This window comes from Schistocerca piceifrons, chromosome 1, assembly GCF_021461385.2.
Source record: "Schistocerca piceifrons isolate TAMUIC-IGC-003096 chromosome 1, iqSchPice1.1, whole genome shotgun sequence".
NCBI classification, from domain to species: Eukaryota; Metazoa; Arthropoda; class Insecta; order Orthoptera; family Acrididae; genus Schistocerca; species Schistocerca piceifrons.
Genome location: NC_060138.1, coordinates 314,158,886 through 314,180,520, shown reverse-complemented (window position 1 = coordinate 314,180,520; position 21,635 = coordinate 314,158,886).

The following is a 21,635-nucleotide window of genomic DNA, read 5'->3' as shown; positions in this document are numbered from 1 at the left end:
AAATTCACTCATGAGAGTATCATTGTATTGACTCCATTTAGCCTCGCTTCAAATTACGGGAGACTCACGAACGGGCAACACTAAGCCACATCACTCCTCCATGTCGCAGAGGCCGCTGACCGTAAAAACGACCGTGGCTATGAACGATCTGGAACCGTTAATTTAGCTCACACTGCTGGTTTCGATTAAATAAAGAAAAGAATTTCGAAAAGGAAATAGCACAAAAATGGCTTTCCGCTAAGGACCACTGAGTCACTGTGAGTTTATTCAAATCTTCCAATCTTCTGACTGCCAGTACAGTAAGCAAATGAATGAAACTGCGTACAATACGTTCCTCCAACAGGACACCCGAGTTGTCAAGAGAACGGACACACAAAAGCAAGTCCTACCCTGTACTACAGGGTTCATTGAAAATACTAGGGGCGTCCAATAAATAATGCAACACATTTATTTTCTCGACCAATTTCGGCTGAAAGACTGCAACTTTGTTATGGACATTGTGGAATATTCCCGTTTCAGTCCCTGTAGTTTCACCAAGTCCTGATAAGTGACGGCTCTATACGTAGCTCGTGATTAGCATCTGCAACGGAGGTGCGCTGAAAGGCGAGTTTCTTTTCGCGAGAAACCAGAGCATTGCACAATACTGTTAGGCGCTTGCAAAATGTCTCCGGAGATCTGATAGTGAGCAAAGAAACGGCGAGTCGCTGGGCGAGGCGTCTTTTATAATCGCACCGTGGTCGTGCAACAGTGTCTGATTTCCCGCATGCCAGCCGGCCGCGTACAGCTGTGACTCCTGCAATGTTGGAAAGAGTCGACACTCTTATTCGAGGTTAGAAATCACCGAGCAATTCAGTAAATTTGCACTCGCGGCTTCAAATTACAGTGATTGCAGAAAACGTTATCTTTCAAACTCCACAGGTGAGTTTCACAGAGAGAATAAACACAATAAGCGCCATAACGTCCTTACTATTCCATTTGTCATCATGCGAAGCACTGTTCCGGCTCCAACATCCAAACTAAACACAACGAGAACATTCGAGAAGGCCAACTGCTGGTACCCTCTCTTTCCAAAACCCAGAAATCAGCGTCAGTGGATGTTATCGTGCATACAGCTCCAAATACACACCACGTCAACAGACCGCTCCATCCGTCCGTACCTGCTGTCGCCTCGTACGCCACTTCCTACCAACAACAACCACCTACCGCGACACGGGTCCCGTCTTTTCTTCACTCGCAAACAACGATGAACCGAGCGAATCAGTTCAGCACTCCCGCCTCCATCCGGGACTCCAGTCAGAGTATCCAAGGATAGCACAACGCTACCACGACTCAAAAGATGGCAGCATACCAGATGTACTGTCATTGCACGGTCCAGTGGATCGTACCGGTCATTACAAGGAACTACCAGCAGGGCCAGTGGGAAAACTGCACTCACTTTTCCACTATGATTCATGGTGACAGGAAGAGCTCACTTCCGCGTATTTATAATTTGTCCACGATTGTTTAAATACCGTCTAAGAATAGATTAAGGTACTTTTCAAATAATCTGCGACTTGGAATGTAACACTTTATTATAAAGAAGTTATACTGTCTTTGTTCTCACAGTCACAAAGCGTTCACTGTATCTCAAGATATATGGTTTCTGTCGCTGCTCGATCGACTTCATAAAAAACGTGTGTAATGAGTCGATATCGTTGTATGACGCGTTCATTTACTGCCGGTTCACTACGAGACTCCCAAGCCGAAGTGTTTACATTAGTGGTTCGAATGGCTCTGAGTACTATGGGACTTAACAACTGAGGTCATCAGTCCCCTAGAACCAAACTACTTAAACCTAACTAACCTAAGGACATCACACACACACCCATGCCCGAGGCAGGATTCGAACCTGCGGACGTAGAGCTCGCGCGGTTCCAGACTGAAGCGTCTAGAACCGCTCACCCACACCGGCCGGCGTTTACATTGGTGACCCCGTGAGTTATCTCCACTGCTGTGTGGTTAGTTCTTCCATCATAAAGAAATAAAAGGAATATAAAAAATTCTTGTAAGTGTAAAATGTAGTAGCACATCAAAGTGCGGCGAAACAGGAATTTCAGATCCATTAGATTAGTAATATTTATGACAAATGCAGTTTTCAGAAAAATGTTTACGGGCACTCTATAATAAAGCTGCGAACATCAATTTTCGTTCTTTGTAAAACAAAACAGCTCAATGAAAATAATTTTTTGGTACCTGTTAAACGAAAGAATTATTAAAACATGTTGGAAGTGTAGGCTGCCGCGGCCTTTGTCACAGTCAATATAGCTCTTCTGGGAATGTGACAACACAGTCAGTGTGTAACTTCTCAGACGTTTCAGCCACTGTTATAAATGGCCATCCTCAGGGTGTTCTTGCTAACTGCACCCTGAGGCAGGCCATTTGCAATATTGGTCGAAACGTCCGAGAACTTAACACATTGATAATGTGGTCACATACGCAGAAGAATTCGAGTGCCTATACTTGTTTAGTTTGTCAGAAAATAACTCCCATTTAACTAAAAACCATAATTAAAGTAAAATAATCTTGGTGATATTCTTCTCGTTTTCAAAGACCAATCATCAAGTTGATACAGTATTTCGACCGTCCAACTGCCCGTAATCTTCAGCAGAGTCACTGTTGTTACTGAGTCTCCTCGAGAGATCAAAAGTTTTTTCCCCGGAAAACACTATGAATTCACCAAAAACTCTCATTCACATCTAACGTTTAAAAACAGTACAGTAGGTTCTGTTGTTAAGGAAAAAAAAATACTTCATAAATTATTGTAGTTCTTTGTAAGAAGGCAGTCGTCAGAACTCTAACAGCTTGGGAAATTAGTGTTAGCACGGCTTTTGTGGTAAAGAAGTAAGAGAGCATTGGCTTGTTTCATTGACTCCGTATATTGGCACAGAAAAATGCAAGTGTAAAGACATAAGAGGCTTTTTGAGTTCTCAAGGCGAGAGAGAACACTGTTTCGTCTGGTCCGCATAATACGAGAGGTTTTCAATAAGTAAAGCAACACTTTTTTTCTGAAAGCAAGTTGGTTTTGTTCAGGATTCCAATACACCATTATTATTACGCACACTTTTCGCTACAAATCCCTATTTTTATGATTATCTACAAAATCACTCCATACGATGTCTAACATACAATTAACGTTTCTGTTATTATGGATCTGAAGATGGCCATTGAACTAGCTGAAACTGATTATCTATGTAGCAAAACTTGCTATCTAGGAAATGAAGTGTTCTAAAGCCATACGACTTTTAGCTTCTCAGATATAGAAGACCACTTTTGCTCCACTGACGATGTCAGGCCGACCGGCACGCGGGTGATGGGATAGGTTTGCGCGATCTTGTTGTGATAATGACTGACGCCTCGGCAACGACTTACCGTGCTTTTTCACTGCTAGGTCTCCGTAGACATTCTGCGAGTGCCTGTGAATATGTGCGATGGTCTGGTTTTCCGCCAAAAGGAACTCAGTGGTAGCTGTACGCTTGGAACGGACCTCCGTTACAGACGCCATTTTGGGGGCAAGGTACAGCGCTCTCACCAACAGGACATTATGAAACTATAGGGGATGAAGCGGGAATATTCCACCACGTTCCACAACAATTTCCGCATTTTTTAAATAGAACCTGGCCGAGAGAAAACGTATTGCACTACTTGCAGAACACCATTCGAATAAGGTAGTTCCCACTTTAAACGCTCAGAGGAAGCAAAACTATTTCTCCGAGTGCCCGCAACAGTGTCTTCAAATCAAGCACACACAAGTACGCACAATTAAAGTACACCACTTTACGTTCAGAAAAGAACACAACAACGACTCACGACCCGTCCTCACAGCTTCAACTCTGCCAGTACCTCTTCTCCTACCTTCCAAACTCCACAGAAGCTCTTCTGTGAACCTTGCAGAACTAGCACTTCTGGAAGAAAGGATATTGCGGAGACATGGCTTAGACACAGCCTGGGGGGATGTTTCCAGAATGGACTTCCACTCTGCAGCGGAGTGTACGCTGATATGAAACTTATATGAAGCTGTGAAGATGGATCGTGAGTTGTGCTTGGATAGCTCAGCTGGTGGAGCAATGCCTGCAAAAGGCAACGATCCCGAGTTCGAGTCTCGGTGCAGCACACAGTTTTAATCTGCCAAGAAATTTCATATCAGCGCACACTCTTGTGCAGAGCGAAATCTCATTCCGAGAACACAGCAACATACATATTAAAAACAACACTGCGGTTACTCTGCAAGATTTTTTAGCTGCCAAGGATTAAGTGACCATTTTGGATGATCAGATCCATGTCGAGGTAAAATGTTTGTTCTCTAATGATGATGATGTGTTCCAGCACGACATAGCTGCTCTTCACGCAGCTCGCGTCTTCAAGGACTGGCTTTGTAAGCACGAGGATAAACTGTCATAAGTCCCCTGGCCACAAAACTTATCAGATCTCAACTCTTTGGCTACTCTAGAGAGAAGGGTGTATGATACCCGTCCAACTCCACCATCGTTACCTGAACTTGTCACGATTTGCAGGAAGAAATGTAAGGTACCTCTGAAAATCATACAGAATCTGTATTTATCCATTCCGAGACGACTGGAAGCTGTTTTGAACGCCATTGGTTTTTCTGAACCGTATAGGGCATTTCCCACCTATTACGTGGATACCTTTCACTTCTTATGATTAGCTTTTATTTTCAGCATTCTATCACAGTACAACATCTCAAACGTTTCGATTCTCTTCTTTTACAATTTTCCTATAATCTATGTGTCACTTTCATAGAACAGAGTGCTTCAGTCGCTTATTACGGGAACTTTCTTCTTAGAATGGAGGGTAATGTTTCATACTAATCGACGTTTTTGTTTTTGCTCAGGAATTTCTTCTTTGCCTGCCCCAGACCGCATTTTATATCCACCATGCTTCGACCATCACGTGTTATTTTGCCTCGAATGTCTCTTTCCTGATTCATTTCATTCATATTTAATTCATCGCCAGTCTCACTCCGGTTACTTTTCATCATTTCCGTCTTTCTCCGGTTTACTTTCATTACAATGCTCATTCCCACCAACGGGTTCTATAATTCCTTGTCAGATTCACTAAGTTAGCGAATCTTTTCTTTGTTTTCTTTTTTTTTCAGATTGAAATTTGGTCCTACTCCTTTCTTGTGTTTCCGTAACCAATAACAGTAGTCTTTGTAAGTGTTCAGTTTCTCTTCAGCTTGCTCAGATAGTAGAATAGGAGAACTTCAGTGCTTTGATGTTAGGTACGAGATTTGCTGGAGGGATGAAACTCTCTACTTAGTTACTTAAGAGAATGCAAGTCCCTGGAAGTCGTAGCTGCGTGGAATGCTGCCCTCAGCCATCTCCCCCCCCCCCCCTCCTCACCCTGCTAGGAGAGGTCGTGCTCGGTTGCGCCGTCTTCATCAGAGCGCACAGCGGCACCAGGCGCTGTTATCTCGGCAGCCGCGCTCGCACTCGTGGTCGCTGCAGGCTGCGCTCCCAGCAGCAGACCCGTAGCTCCGATGCTCCTCTCTCCCCCCTCCCTCCCTCCCACCCTCAATGCCCCCCGCCTCAGCCCTCCCCCCCACACACCAGCCATCCACTATTTCCTGTCGGCCGGCCTCGGCCCTCATCCCGCGTCGCCGGAGAGAGCAACTTCATCAGGATTTTCTTCGACAAATATTGACTCCTAAAAGTGCCTGTGTGCTCCCTGCGACGCATCTTGGCTTTGCACGCCGAGGGCCAATTTCCTGAAACAAACAAATCTGAATAAGGGCGACGTGGCGCGTGCCTCCTCGCGCATCCGCGTTCCTCTTCCCAAAATATTATCCCAGTATTTTTGTTTCTCTTTCCGTGCGCACGGCGATCCGTTTATGTCGCGGAACTAGAATACATTTTCTGCGGATATACGAGCGTTGATCGACGATATACACCGAAAAGTGATCGCTATGTCAATTATTCTCGTGAACGGATCTGTAATATCCTGAATTTGGAAAGTTTCGTGCGACTGCAACGGGGTTCTGTGCAACAGCAGTGTTACAGGAGGAGGAGTTCTGAAAATTGGAAGTTAATGCGATAATGTCACGAAATCTCAAACTGTCATAGCATACACACGATACCACAAAATTTTCAATTTTCCTGGTTCGATTTTCATGTTCTCCAGTCTACTACTCGTGAAGATAATATATTAGCTCTTCTATCACTCTAATCTACTAGACACAATTTTCATACGTTTACACTAGCCTTCCCGTTAGATCCGAATACTTTAGGTAGAGAAACCATTATTCACTGTACATGCGGGCAGCTACCAGAAGTGTATAGGAGCTCTGGAGGCACACAGTGCTTTCTTGCTCCTTTATTCACTAATCATACGTCAAATAAAACGAATGACAGTCACTTTGTTTTTATTAAACCACCACATGTTTCGAGGATTTACTTATTCTTCCTCACATTGATAAATTACTTGGTGTTTGTACTTTTGCTCACTGTAGGCGCTCGTCTGATTTAGGTATTATTTTTCTATAACACTGTATACTGAAGTATTACATGGACAGATTCACATAATTTAGTGCAAAATTGCCGTCGTAAAAGCGACGGAAAGCACAAAAATGAGCACTTATCTATTTATTAGTATTTATTTACTGTAAAAGACTTCAAATCTAGATAACTTGAGTAAATTAATTTTTCGGAATGTAATTATTATTTCATAAACAATATTTCAAAGATATAGCACCGGTCAGCCTATGGCTGATGTCGATCGATTGTAATTATTTTTTTTTTTTTTTTTCGATTTGGAAAGTAAATGAAGAGCGTTCATGCTCGGATGTCTCTCTCTCACTCTTGTCTTTTAGCCTCTATACTGATAGGACTCACTATATCCGCGTTCCTTGCGTATTATCAATTAATCTTTCTTTTGACTAGACGAATGAGATTTAAGTATTAGCTGTAGGACCATTTGCAATTAAATTAATTTAAATTATTTACGTCTCATGTGCTCTCATTTTAATAGAAATATGATAAATAAAATTTTAGTGGCTGATTATTACAGCCAATGACCATTACGAGCTCAATGGATAGTGGTGTGGAGACGCAATGGTCGTATGAAATTTGTATTCTGCCACTTCTTCATATGTAACTTGCTACAGTGTCCCTGAGATTAATTGTCGGTCATCATGAAGCGTTTTGCAAACTTGAACGCAAGCGCGGAACCTTAAATGATCTGGCCACAGACTCCAATCTATGACTACATTTCGCCTGTAATTTGAAACAAGTACCCGATTCATACGATTATAGTTGGTGGTGACTTTAATTTACCCTCGATATGTAGACGAAAGTACATGCTTAATTCCGGAGGTACGCATAAAGCATCATCCGAAATTGTGCTAAACGCATTATCTGAAAATTATTTCGAGAGGTTAGTTCATGAGCCCACGCGAATAGTAACTGGTTGTGAAAACACAATTGACCTCTCAGCAACAAGTAATCCTGAGTTAATAGCGAGCATCAAAACCGATACAGGGGTTAGTTAACACAGGGTTGTTGTAGCAAGACTGAATATTGTAACCCCCAAATCCTCCTAAAATAAAGGAAAATTATACCTTTTCAAGAAAGCAGATAAAAATTCACTTGACGCTTTCCTGAGACACAATCTCCACGCCTTCCAAATTAATAATATAAGTGTAGACCAGCTGTGGCTTGAATTATGAGAAACAGTATCGGCAGCAATTGAGATTTATACCAAATAAACTAACGAACGACGCAGCTGACCCTCCTTGGTACACAAAACGGGTCACAACACTGTTGCAGAAACAACGAAACAAACATGCCAAATTTGAACAGACGCAAAATCCCCAAGATTGGCGATGTTTTACAGAAGCTCGAAATTTAGCGCGGACGTCAATGCGAGGTGCTTATAATAGTTTCCACAACGAAACTTTGTCTCGAAACCTGGTAGAAAAACCAAAGAGATTCTAGTCGTATGTGAAGTATGCTAGCAGCAAGACACAATCAATGCCTTCTCTGCGCGATAGCAATGGAGATACTATCGAAGACAGAACTGCTAAAGCAGAGTTACTAAACACAGCCTTCCGAAGTGCCTTCACAAAAGAACACGAAGTAAATATTCCAGAATTCGAACCGAGAACATCTGCCAACATAAGTAACGTAGAAGTACATATCCTCGGAGTAGTGAAGCAACTTAAATCGCTGAATAAAAGCAAGTCTTCTGGTACAGACTGTATACCAATTAGGTTTCTATCGGAGTACGCTGAAGCATTAACTCCATACTTAACAATCATATACAACCGATCGCTCGGCCAAAGAACCGTACCCAAAGACTGAAAAATTGCACAGGTCCCACCAATATTCAAGAAAGGTAATAGGATTAAGCTACTAAATTATACGCCCATCTCGTTAACGTCGATATGCAGCAGGATTTAGCAACATGTATTGTGTTCAAACGCCGGCCGCGGTGGGCGTGCGGTTCTGGCGCTGCAGTCCGGAACCGCGGGACTGCTACGGTCGCTGGTTCGAATCCTGCCTCGGGCATGGGTGTGTGTGATGTCCTTAGGTTAGTTAGGTTTAAGTAGTTCTAATTTCTAGGGGACTTATGACCTAAGATGTTGAGTCCCATAGTGCTCAGAGCCATTTGAACCATTTTTGTGTTCAAACATTATGTTACCACGAAGAAAACTGTCTATTGACACACAGTCAACGTGGGCTTAGAAAACATCGCTCCTGTGAAACACAACTAGCTCTTCATCGCATGAAGAGTTGAGTGATACTCACAAGGGATTTCAGATTGGTTCCGTATATCTGGATTTCCCGAAGGCTTTTGACGCTGTACCACACAAGCGGCTTCTATTGAAATTGCTTGCTTATGGAATATCGTCTCAGTTATGTGTCTGGATTGGTGATTTCTTTTCAGAGAGGTCACAATTCGTAGTAATTGACGGAAAGTCATCGAGTAAAACAGAAGTGATTTCTGGGCTTCCCCAAGGTAGTGTTATACGCCATTTGCTGTTCCTTATCTATATAAACGATTTAGGAGACAATTTGATCAGCCGTCTTAGGTTGTTTGGAGATGGCGCTGTCGTTTACCGACTAATAAAGTCATCAGGAGATCAAAAGAAATTGCAAAACGATTTATAAAAGATATCTGAATGTTGCGAAAATTGGCAGTTCACCCTAATAACGAAAAGTGTGAGGTCATCCACATGAGTGCTGAAAGGAATCCGTTAAACTTCGGTTAGACGATAAATCAGTCAAATCTAATGGCCGTAAATTCAACTAAATGCCTAGGAATTACGATTACGAACAACTTTAATTGGAAGGAACACAGAAAAAGTTGTGGGGAAGGCTAACCAAAGACTGCGTTTTATTGGCAGGACACCTAGAAAATGTAACAGATCTACTAAGTAGGCTGTCTAAACTAGGTTGTCCGTCCTCTTTTAGATCACTGCTGCGCGGTGTGGGTCCTCACCAGATAGCACTGACGGCGTGCATCGAAAAAGTTCAAAGAAGGGCAGCACGTTTTGTATTATCGCGAAATATGGGGGAGAGTGTCACAGAAATGATACAGGATTTGGGCTGGACATCATTAAAAGAAAGGCGTTTTTCGTTGCGATGGAATATTCTCACGAAATTCCAATCACCAACTCTCTCCTCCGAAGGCGAAAACATTTTGTTCACACCGACCTACGTAGGGAGGAACGATCACCACGATAAAATAAGGGAAATCAGAGCTCGTACGGAAAGATAAAGGTGTTCGTTCTTTCCGCGAGCTATACAAGATATGTGAAGGTGGTTCGATGAAGCCTCTGCCAGGCACTCGAATGTGATTTGTAGAGTATCCATGTAGATGTAGGTATACGTGTAGAACAGATACCAACCCCGCAAAACTGATGGTGGTATTTCGAAATTTTGTAGCATTTTTCTAGAAGACAATTTGGCCACTAACGAAGAGGCATCCACCATAAACCATGTCCATCTGCCTGAGCTAATTTTAACATCTTTCTTTCCAGTGATTAATTTCAAAGTATATTTAAAGTCACATTATGATACATTTTAGTGACCTCGCCTAAGGACTCGCGTCAGTATGTCTACCGATAACCTGAATGTTGCACTGAATCTGACAGTATACAGAGAAACCTGCTTGTTTGCAAGTTGTTCCTGGTACTGAAGAAGCCAGTCGTAAGGAACGATACGCAGTATTAAATTGAGTAAAGGAAATTCACGCCCAGGATATTACTGTAAAGATTCTCCCACAGTGTCAGCCATCGCTTCTTCATTCTGTAATGACGTGCTCATAATGATTTCTGAGGAAGTGGTTCTGCTGAGACGTCTATTTTTTTGTATTACTCGACACAACTATTCTAAGAAGCAATAGGGATGAAGACTCATATTCTACAACTTTGATGGTGTAACGTTGGTGCATCACAACAAGAAAAATAGTCGGAATAAACAGGTTCATGACCAACGCGGTAACAGATTCTGAAACAACATCAATAAACGATAAAAGCTGAATATGGATAAACTACTAGAGGATAGAAAGAGGCTGCTTTCAAACAGAACTTAGATGATGACTAAATGAAAGACGGAAGCAAGAAAATGACCAAAGAAAAATATCAATGACAACATGTTAGTGAAAATGAGGAAACTCTGTTATATACGATGCAATATTATGCCCAACGGCGGAAGTAAGGAAGAGCAAAAGCGCATATCAAAGAACATTACGTCAGTTAAAGATAAAAAAAATTGTCAATAACTGGATAACTGTGAAAGCAGTTTCCGAAGTTGACGTTTAATGTGAAAGACTGCATGGATTCTTTGCGCAGACATTAGGAAGATTTTCAAGCGACTGAAGTGAAGACGGAAAATAGATTACTAAATTAAAGGATATTTAGATTTAAATAGACTCCAGGTCCGTACTAAGTTTTTTGGTCGTTAATTACGTAACTTTCCTCCAACATGTTAGAGAACATCAACCACGAATACATAGCAGAAGATGCGTTGGTTACTGATTGTCGCATGTAGTGTTGCTCTGAACGACATACAATGAATGGGCGAAACCTTAAATCAGTTCATGGTTAGCTCCTCAGGAATGGGATCATAAGATCCACAGAGCTGAACGCCCATGTCGACGGATGGATCACTGTCAGCACTGATGTATGTCCTGTCTCAGTAAGACGATTAGAAGACGCTGCACTCTCTTTCATGATCAGATAATTCACATTAATTTCTCTCCTGGCTTTTATAAGAACACTTAATGAGCATTTTCTTGCACAACCATGTTTCATAACGGCTTCATAGATGTCGAGGGTACACGTGCGAACATATGTATGCGAAGTACTTTGGAGATGAATGTTATTACGTACACACACCGGGGACATCTGTAGGGATCTCTTTGAAGAAAATGAGCTGATCGGACAAAACATTAGTCACCTGCTGTGGAAAGTACGCAGGTTGGTCTGCAGCTCAATAGAGAGCAACGGGAATTCCACTGTTAAATGCAGAAGAGAGAGCGGATAGGTGGAATCAGTACACTGAAGGCCTCAATGAGGGGGAATAGATGTCTGATATGGTAGAAGAAGAAACACGAGTCGATTTAGAAGACATAGGGGATGCAGTATTGGAATCCAAATTTAAGCGAGCTTTGTAGGACTTAAGATCAAATAAGGCTGAAGGGATGGATAACATTTCATCAGAATTTCTAAAATCATTGGGGTAAGTGGCAACAAAATGACTTTTCACGGGTTGGGGGATTTTTTTGGAAGAGGAGACCAGCAGCGAGGTCATCGGTCAAATCGGGTTAGGGAAGGACGGGGAAGGAAGTCGGCCGTGCCCTTTCAAAGGAACCATCCCGGCATTTGCCTGGAGCGATTTAGGGAAATCACGGAAAACCTAAATCAGGATGGCAAGACGAGGGAATGAACCGTCGTCCTCCCGAATGCGAGTCCAGTGTGACTTTTCAGGCTGTTGCGTAGAATGTATGAGTCTGGCGGCATACGGTCTGACTTTCGGAGAAATATCATCCACATAATTCCGTAGACTGCAACAGCTGATAACTGTGAGAATCATCGCACAATCAACTTAAAAGCTCATGTATCCAAATTGTTGACAAGAACAATAGACACATCAAAAAAAGTTTTGCATGACCCCAGTTTCCAGAACTCCTGAAGATAGACGTTGACTGTGGATATTGTATCACAGACACAGTCCCTCTGACTGCTGAGAGATGTCACTAAACCCGTTCAAAGATGTAATCAACCTTGCATGAGCAGTGCCTGTTAGACGGAAGGGGTCCGACAGCCGATCAGTTCCAGTCATTCCACCACGAAGGAGGTACACTGCTCATGCTATCTGTAGTTCAACCATGTCTAGACGGTCAATACCGCAGTTCGATCGCTTCCGCATTGTTCCTTTGTGCCAGGAAGGGCTCTCAACAAGGGAAGTGGCCAGGCGTCTCGGAGTGAAGCAAAGCGATGTGGTTCTGTCATGGAGCAGGTACAGAGAGACAGGAACTGTCGATGACATGCCTCGCTCAGGCCGCCCAAGGGCTACTACTGCAGTGGGTGACCGCTACCTACGGATTACGGCCCGGAGGAACACTGACAGCAACGTTACCATGTTGAATTAAGCCTGCCCAGTTAGCCGTGCGATCTAACACACGGCTTTCCAGATTGGGAAGGACCTCCTGGTCCCTGGCACGAATCCGCCCGGCGTACCTCTGTCGAGGCCCGGTGAGCCTTCCAGTCTGTGGATTATTTTTAGGCGGTTTTCCATCTGCCTCGGCGAATGCGGGCTGGTTCCCGTTATTCCGCCTCAACTACACTATGTCGGCGATTGCTCCGCAAACAAATCCTCCATGTACGCGTACACCACCATTATTCTACCAAGCAAGCATAGGGGATACACTCTCAACGTCCAAGGTCCATCTTTGCAACGACGACACGATGCAGCGCGGTACAGATGAATGAAGCATATGTCTTCAACCAGACAATAGTGGGAGACGTGTTTGGAGGCTTCCCGCTCAGACTCTTCGCCTTAGACACACTGTCCAGCGAGTGCACAGCAAGGTGGAGGTTTCCTGCTGTCTTAGGGTGGCATTATGTGGGGTATGACGTACCCGCTGGTGGTCATGGAAGGCGCCGTAATAGCTGTACCATACGTGAATGCATTCCTCCGATCGATAGTGTAACCATATCGGCAGCATATTCACGAGGCAGTCGTCTTCGTGGACGACAATTCGAGCCCCCATTGTGCACATTTTGTGAATGAATTTCTTCTGGATAACAACATTCTCGACTTCAGTGGCCAGGATGTTCTCCATACATGAAGTCTATCTAACATGCCTGAGATAGATTGTGAAGTGCTGTTTACGGACGACGTGACCCACCAACCACTCTGAGGGATCAACGCCGAATCGCCGTTGAGGACTGGGACAATCTGGACCAACATTACCTTGATGAACCTGTGGATAGTATGCCACGGCCAATGCAGGCATGCATTAATGCAAAACGTCGTGCTACTGGGTATCACAGGTACCGATGTGTACAGCAATCTCGGCCACCATCGCTGAAAGTCTCACTGTATGGTGGTATAACATGCAATGTGAGGTTTTCATGAGCAATATATAGGGCGGAAATGATGTTTATGTTGATCTCTATTCCAATTTTCTGTAGAGGCTCAGTATTCTCGGAACCGAGGTGTTGCAAAACATTCTTTGATGCGTGTATAATCAAGAAGAGAAAGGAAAATTGAGAATGTGTTAGAAGACGATCAATTTGGCCTTAGGAAAGGTTGAGGCAGCAGAAAGGCAATTCTCATTTTGCGCTTGATAACGGAAGCAAGAATAAGGAAATTCAAGACACGTTTATAGGATCTGTCAGCCTGGAAAAAGCGTTCGACAACATAAAATTGTGAAGGATGTTGTAAATTATGAGAAAAATGTGGGTAAACTTTACTGAGAGACGATGTACAAGAAACAAGAGGGAATAATATGCGTGAACGACCAAGAACGAAGTGTTCCCATTAAAAAGGGTGTAAGGCAGGGTAGCAGTCTTTCGCTCCTACTGTTCAATGTATAAATCGAAGAATCGATGATGGAAATAAAAGAAAGGTTCAAGAATGGGATTAAAATTCAAGGTGAAAGTATATTAATGATAAGATTCGCTGATGACATTGCTATTCTCAGTGAAAATGAAGAAGAATTGCATGATCTGCAGAATGAAATGAACAGTGTAATGAGTACAGAATATGGACTGAAAGTAAATCGAAGGAAGATGAAAGTAATGAGAACTAGCAGAAATGAGAACAGCGAGAAAATTAACATAAAGATTGATGGTCACGAAGTCGATGATGTTATCGGTTTCTGCTACCTAGGCAGCAAAATAATCAATGACGGACGACATCAAAAACAAACTAGACCTGGCAAAAAGGGTATTCCTGGCGAAGATAAATCTACTATTATTTCACATAAGTCTTACTTTGAGGTAGAAATTTCTGAAAACGTACGTTTACAGCATAGTAGTTTATGGTAGTGAAACGTGAACTATGCGAAAAGTGGAACTGAAAAGAATCGAAGAATTTGAGATGTGGTGCCTCAGACGAATGCTGAAAATTAGGTGGACTGCTAAGGTAAGAAATGGGGAGGTTCTGCACAGAATCGGAGAGGAGAGAAAAGGAATATGTGGAACAGACCGTCAAGGAGAACATGCAGGATGGTAGGACATCTGTTGAGAAATTGGGGAATAACTTTATATATGGGGCAGTAGAGGATTACAGAGATTGGAATGCATCCAGTAAATAATTGAGGATGTACGTTGCAAGTGCTAATCTGAGTTGAAGGGGTTGATGATATGTTGGTTTGTGGGGCATTTAACATCTTGGTCATCAGCGCCCGTACCTGTTCCTAATCTTTCCATTTCCCATCTCGCCACTTCCAGAAAGTTGGTAGATCACTTGCCCGCGAAAGGCAAAGGTCCCGAGTTCGAGTCTCGGTCGGGCACACAGTTTTAATCTGCCAGGAAGTTTCAATGATTAGATGGTACGAAAAACACAAACACCCAGTCCCCATTTGCAGAAGATCCCCGACACGGCCGTGAATCGAACCTGCGACCCAGTGATCCAGAGGCAGCAACGCTAGCCACTAGACGACGAGCTGCAATCGAAATGAAGAGGTTGCCACAGGAGAGGAATTAGTGGCGTCCGCATCAAACCAGTCGGACGACAACTTCAGAATATAAAGATAAAGATTTGTGGACTTGTACCAGGGGTTCATCAGTCCCACCAACGATGACGTAAATCGTGGTATCAAAACGCTGCGAAATTACGAGTCGCTTGTATATACTCATCTCAGCAAGATGGGTCGACAAGGAGACGTAACAGTATGGCGGAAAGTAGCTGTCGCATTTCGATGTGACGTGCCACGATGAAACCGTGAATGAAACTGCCCCACTTAATTTTTTATCAACGTAAGACTGTCCAACGTATCTACGAGGCGTGCTGTACCACCATACATCTGTAATACGCTATCTGAACAGTAGACGTATAAATATCAAAACCGCTAGGTGTTGGGGTGTCATGCCGTATCGACTGCGGTCTATTTCAAATCGGACAGAAATTGTAACTGTCGGTCAATACAGGTCCTTTTCAGTCAGTTTCATGGCGAACATTTGCAAATGGAACTACTTCTACATCAAAAGAAGCCATTTTTCACAACGACACATAAAGCTGCACTTGTTCAGTTGGCCAAGAAACGCAAAGACCGAATGGTGTTTGAATGGAGTCGGTTTAGTGCGGTTTGACTAGCTGCAAATGTGGTGCCAAATGCACCGACGGTCTTACGAGGCGGTGTTGAGGGCGTAGTTGAACATATTGCCTAAGAACAGTGGTCGTAAATACATCCTTTGTGATGGGTAAGAGAGACGAGATTCAATCTTTGTCAATTTACACTCATTTTCAAATTCGGCAGGAATTGCTGCTGCCAGTGAATGCACGTACATACTAAACAAGTTCCGAGCGAAAATTGGACATTAGTTATTGGGTACCTCGAAAAAGCCAATTGCGCACAACTGCACATAAAGCTTCAAATCCTCAATTGGAGTTGATCATATGGCATTGTTGACCGGGAGGCCACATTCGATGGAGTTCGGCCTCCGTATTTCAAGTCCTTTTTAGTTCCCGCCACTTCAGCGACTTGCAAGTAATAATGATGATGATGAAAATGACGATGAAGGACACACAACACCCAGTCCCCTGCCGGGAATCGAGTACGGGGCCTCCTGTGTGGTAGAAGAAGTCTCGGAGAAAGAGATAGCCACTGCTTATATACCGTATACTGGCTCGCTATCGGGGAAAATAGGATGAATATTGAGGAAACACAGAGTAGGACCTGTATTTTCCAAACACAATAAATCACGAGCATTATTCAGAAGTGTCAAAGTCGATCGCGGCTTGCGGAATGGTGGCATATACCAGATTCCGTCTCAGTGTGGGAAGACTTATATTGGACCGACAGTGCGCACCATCGAAGATCGTTGCCGAGAACATCAGAGGCACACTCAACTTAGGCACCCCAATAAGTCTGCGGTCACAGAGCACTGTTTTGTTCGACAATCACGAAATGGACTACCAATATACCTGGGTCTTGGCAGAATCTAAATACTGGGACAGCGTCGTTAGAGACGCTGTCGAAATTCATACCAGGGACGGACTCATCAACCGAGATTGCGGCTATAACCTCAGCAAGGCATGGGAACCAGCATTGAGTCTAATTAAAAAGACGCGGAGCAAAGGAAACGAACGGGCGACCAGGGCAGACGAGGCTGTTACACTGACGCCACCAAAGACGCCGACGCCAGCGTCTCAGCAACTGCCGACGCGCGACCGCGTGCGCGGACCGCGGAGAGAGCGTCTCCCTGGGGAGAGGGGTGGGGGGTGGGGGGGAATTTAAGACGGCCGCCCACCTTCAGGAGCTCAGGCGTCACACGCCCGCCTGATCCACTCCTACCTGGCGGGATGTACCTTCTACGTGAAGATACAAGACGGGACATCAACAGCACGGGAAATAGCCGCCGGAGTCCCACAGGGCTCGGTATTGGGGCCCCTCTTGTGTACCCTGTTCACGGCAGACATGCCGCGAACGCAACGGGTGCAGACGGGGCTGTATGCCGATGATACAGCCCTGTACACCAAGAGCATCAACCCACATCTGATGCGAGGACGATTACAAATAGCCTGCAACGAGCTGGGAGCTTGGGCCACAAAGTGGCGGCTCAAGTTCAATGCGGCGAAGAGCCAGGCTGTAATCTTCACGAAGAAGCGTATACCTGAAGCTCTGCCAGCAATCCGTATCATGCGAGGCCCCATCCCATGGACGAACACCGGCCGCTACTTGGGCGTCACACTGAATCGGCTCCTTACGTGGAAGACACAAATCGCCGAAATACTGGGTAAGGAGCGCGGCAGAATGCGCCTCGTATACCCCTTCCTCAGTCCCACGACCACACTGTCTCCACCCTGCGGAAAGACACTGTATCTGGCACTTATTAGGCCCGTGCTCGAATAAGCCGCCGTGGTGTGGGGGAACGCCGCCGAGACGCACATCAGCAGTCTCGAGAAGATCCAAAAGGTGCACGAGACTGGCACTACATCTTCCGCGTGATTTCAGCATGGCCGAACTACATCGGCTAACGGGAGTACCGATGCTGAAGGACCGCTTCAAGCAGTCGGCGAGACACTTCTATGCCGACACGAGAAGAGCCACGAATCCTCTAATCAGGAATAAAGGAAACCAGATTCACTGGCAAGAGACAAAAAGATGGCCGGACTTGCTACAAGAGTAGCAACGCTGCTCAGGCAGCAAGAGGAAGGAATAAGAAGAGTGCCAAACTCAGAAGAAACAAACCAAGACGCGATGGACCGAAAATCAAACCACAGGAAGAAGAAGGAAAAGCAGCCAGACCTGCAAACGCTTCAACCCAACGAAGCTGCAGCTTCGAGATGACGCAAAGCAAGCAAACAAGGAGCTCAGTTGGTCAGCGCACCTGACAATGACGACATGTCAGATCGCCGAAACATTGTGCCCGTTGCACACTATGGACCGGTAGTACACCCGTGGACTGTTTGACCAAGAAATACGCTGGGAGAAACTGAAGAATTATAAAATTTAGTTGCCTCAACGCAGTTCGACTTTAATTTCACTATGGTGCTGGAACGTGAACTTTTACTATTACGTCTAGTAGTGTTCACTCCTAATTTTACAACTTACCTAATCATTTGAATGACTGATAGTAAGCTTAATTATTCATGGTCTTCGATGTCATATTGTTAGCATCATCGAGAAGTTAGATGACCCATGGATTTTCACCCATGAAGAATAAAATGAGACGTCAGAGCGACGGCAGATTTGTTTAATTAACCTGTTTATTCTGGACATCGGACGTAGTGTATCAGGAACAGCTTGGTGGAAGTGACCGGTCGACTCTCATGGAAAACAGTAGACGTCCGGCATTGCTGACTGTGCAAAGAGAGAGGCCAAGCACACCGTCGCTCATGTGCTACCGTCAGCAACGTCTCCAACAGAAAATCTGACTTCGTGGCAGCACAGCTGACAGTCCTGCGGAGGCGTCCGCGACCTCCCTCCAGTGAGTGGGCGTCACTCTGCCCTGAGGGCAGGCTACCATGCTCTGAGATTGAACAGAAGACACCGTACTACATTACAGCATGTCGTTCCGGGTGTCACAGGCTTGTGGTGTATGCTGTGATAATCTGTTAAGAATATATTAGTACGCAAATGGCTGAGTACTTGCACGCTCCAGACTATTCGTTTATACCTTAAGGGGAAGTGTAACGGAAAATGTAAAAAAAAAAATTTAAAAATCATAACAGCCACATTTATTAATGTACAAATCTAAAATTTTGCACGTGTAAAGCCAAAGAGCTGTGTTTTTACGGAAAAACATGATAAAATATTCAGGATTAATATTTCGCCTGAAATTTGAATTTTTTTGTTTTGTATTGTCATTTTTATAAAACGCCATAACTCAGATTCTAACCATGAAATTAATCAGAAAATTTTATTGTAGTGTCCTGAGAGCGTTATAAGACTACTGAACCAGAGTTATTAATTTATGGTACAAACTGTGTCATTAACAGAGTTTTCACTTTGCACGTCCAAAATTAACTTTTTCTACATAAAATCATCTAAAAATCAGAATTTAATTGTAGGATCTCGTATTTTTTAGTTCCAGGTAAACAGAAAGACGTTTCGAACAGTTCCTGAAAATTTCATAGCATTATCGTATATACTTTTTGAGAAAAGGCTTGTAATAACGTAAAAAATGTGAAAAACAGAGAAAATGAGGTTGAAAGATTTTCTTCTCATACTACATGTAGTAAGCTTATCTCAATTTCTCTTCACTCCGCTTCGAATCTGCCTGGTCTGTATTTGCGGGTTAGACACTGATCTGTTAGCTGTCTTGACCCTGCTCTCTTCGATGGTGTAAAATGCTTTTGTTGTAAACACACCAGTATCTATACCATCAATTCTGCCATTACTTCCGTCATTGTAACATAAAAATGCATAACAGACACCTTTTTTGGTTACTTCAAGTCCACAGAATGTCCTTTTAGACCATCAAATCCGAATGAAATTACTGAGGTTTCCATTTGCATTTTGTATCTTCCCGTGAAGACACTTCCTCAATAAATCAGGGTTTGTAAGAAATCTGAATGTGGGCTTAGTTTCATTCATGACAGGTTCTCGTAATGAGTGTTTATATGAATACGTCACATTTCTGTTGTTGAACTTACGCAAAATGTCTTTCGGAAACTGATTGTGCGTTGGTGTTTGATCAGTGGATAGTTTGTGAAATAAAAATTGTTCGCACAGCACACCTCATTGCCTGTAAATTATGTATGTTTTTCCTGACAGCTCTCCCATAAAATAACTGAAGAGAATCAATTTATTTCAGAGTAAGCCTCCCTTTTTCTCCTAGTGGTTTTTCATCCTGAAGTGCTTCACCTTTCTTCTCTTTCAGCAAGCAACGAAGCCTACCACAAAGCCTCTTTTGGATGTGGCCAACTCTTCTATTGTTGTATTGTACGGATTTTTATTTGTTACAACTTTGAACGAAGAGGAGTCCCCATCACCAAGGTATTTAGTGTATCTAACACAATACTGGTCCTCAGATCTGGAGAACATCCTCATAACTGCAGCAGCCTCCATGCCCCAACTTGAGCCACTATAATTTTTAGAGCGTGCTAGTGCATGCTTTTCTTGGCACAGTTTTTCGCTATCTTCATTGTTTGACATTTTCCTTGTTGCACACTGGTGGCAGTATTTAGACATAAATTTGACATCTAAGACTTTACCTGACGCAATACCAATAACAGATGCAACTGCATACAGAGATGTGTGGCCCCTTTTCATCCAGGTCCCGTCTACAGACACCCACAGGTCAGTAACATTTGTAGGAGGTTCACGGTCATGAATATCTAACCCAAGATGTTTCTTTTTGGTTTATTTCCACCGCTTCCTCCACTGATTTCTTCATAGAAACTTTGGCAGTGTCGCATACAGGAAATTCTTTATTTATTTTTTCAAACGTTGCACAAGGCGGAGGCATGTTCAGAAAACCACACAATAAATTACCTCCTTCCCTGCCCTGTCCAAGGCACCTCAGAGCACATGCTAAACTAAAATTACTGCCATAGGTACCAGTGTCAGCTTTTTGGAGGAGGAAAATGAAAATTCATAGCCACACGAATAACAAATTAATTTAAAATCACAAGCTGTTCCCACTTTTCTTTCTTTAATATCAATCAAGCATTTCGTATTTTTGCAGCTAACACATCAACATGAAAACTTTATTGCCTGGCAGAGAAGCTCTAAGTCAATAAGTCTGAATCCATATCAACATCATTCACACCCTGTACAATTCTCCTGTCCCAAGGCTCGATGATGAAGCTGAGAGCTTATGGTCTTCATTTCGATCTGTTTCCTCTTTTTTGTTGGTAAACCGTATTCCATGAAACTTCCGTTTCCTAAACAAAGTTTTTCCACCACCCATTATTCATAAATCTTGACTTCCACGGAAAGGTTTGCGAATTCAACCTTCCACCTACTAATATGTGCTAGTACTGTCAAAACGTAAATAAACCACATGCAAGAAAGTTTTCAGGCAAAGATTTTGATGAAACTTCCTGGCAGATTAAAACAGTGTGCCGGACCGAGACTCGAGGCTTTGCCTTCCGCGGGCAAGTGCTCTAGCATCTGAGCTAGCCAAGCACGAATTACGACTCGTCCTCACAGCTTCAATTCTGACAGTACCTCGTCTCCTACCTTCCAAACTTCACAGTAGCTCTTCTGCGAACCTTGCAGAACTTTGGAAGGTAGGAGACGAGGAACTGGCAGAACTGAGGCTAGGAGGACGGGTCGTGTGCCGTGCTTGGGTAGCTCACATGGTAGAGCACTTGCCCGCGAAAGGCAAGGATCCCGAGTTCGAGTCTCGGTCCGGCACACCGTTTTGATCTGCCAGGAAGTATCATATCAGCGCACATTCCGCTGCAGAGTGAAAATCTCATTCTGGCAAGATATTGATGTCAGGTAGAGATATA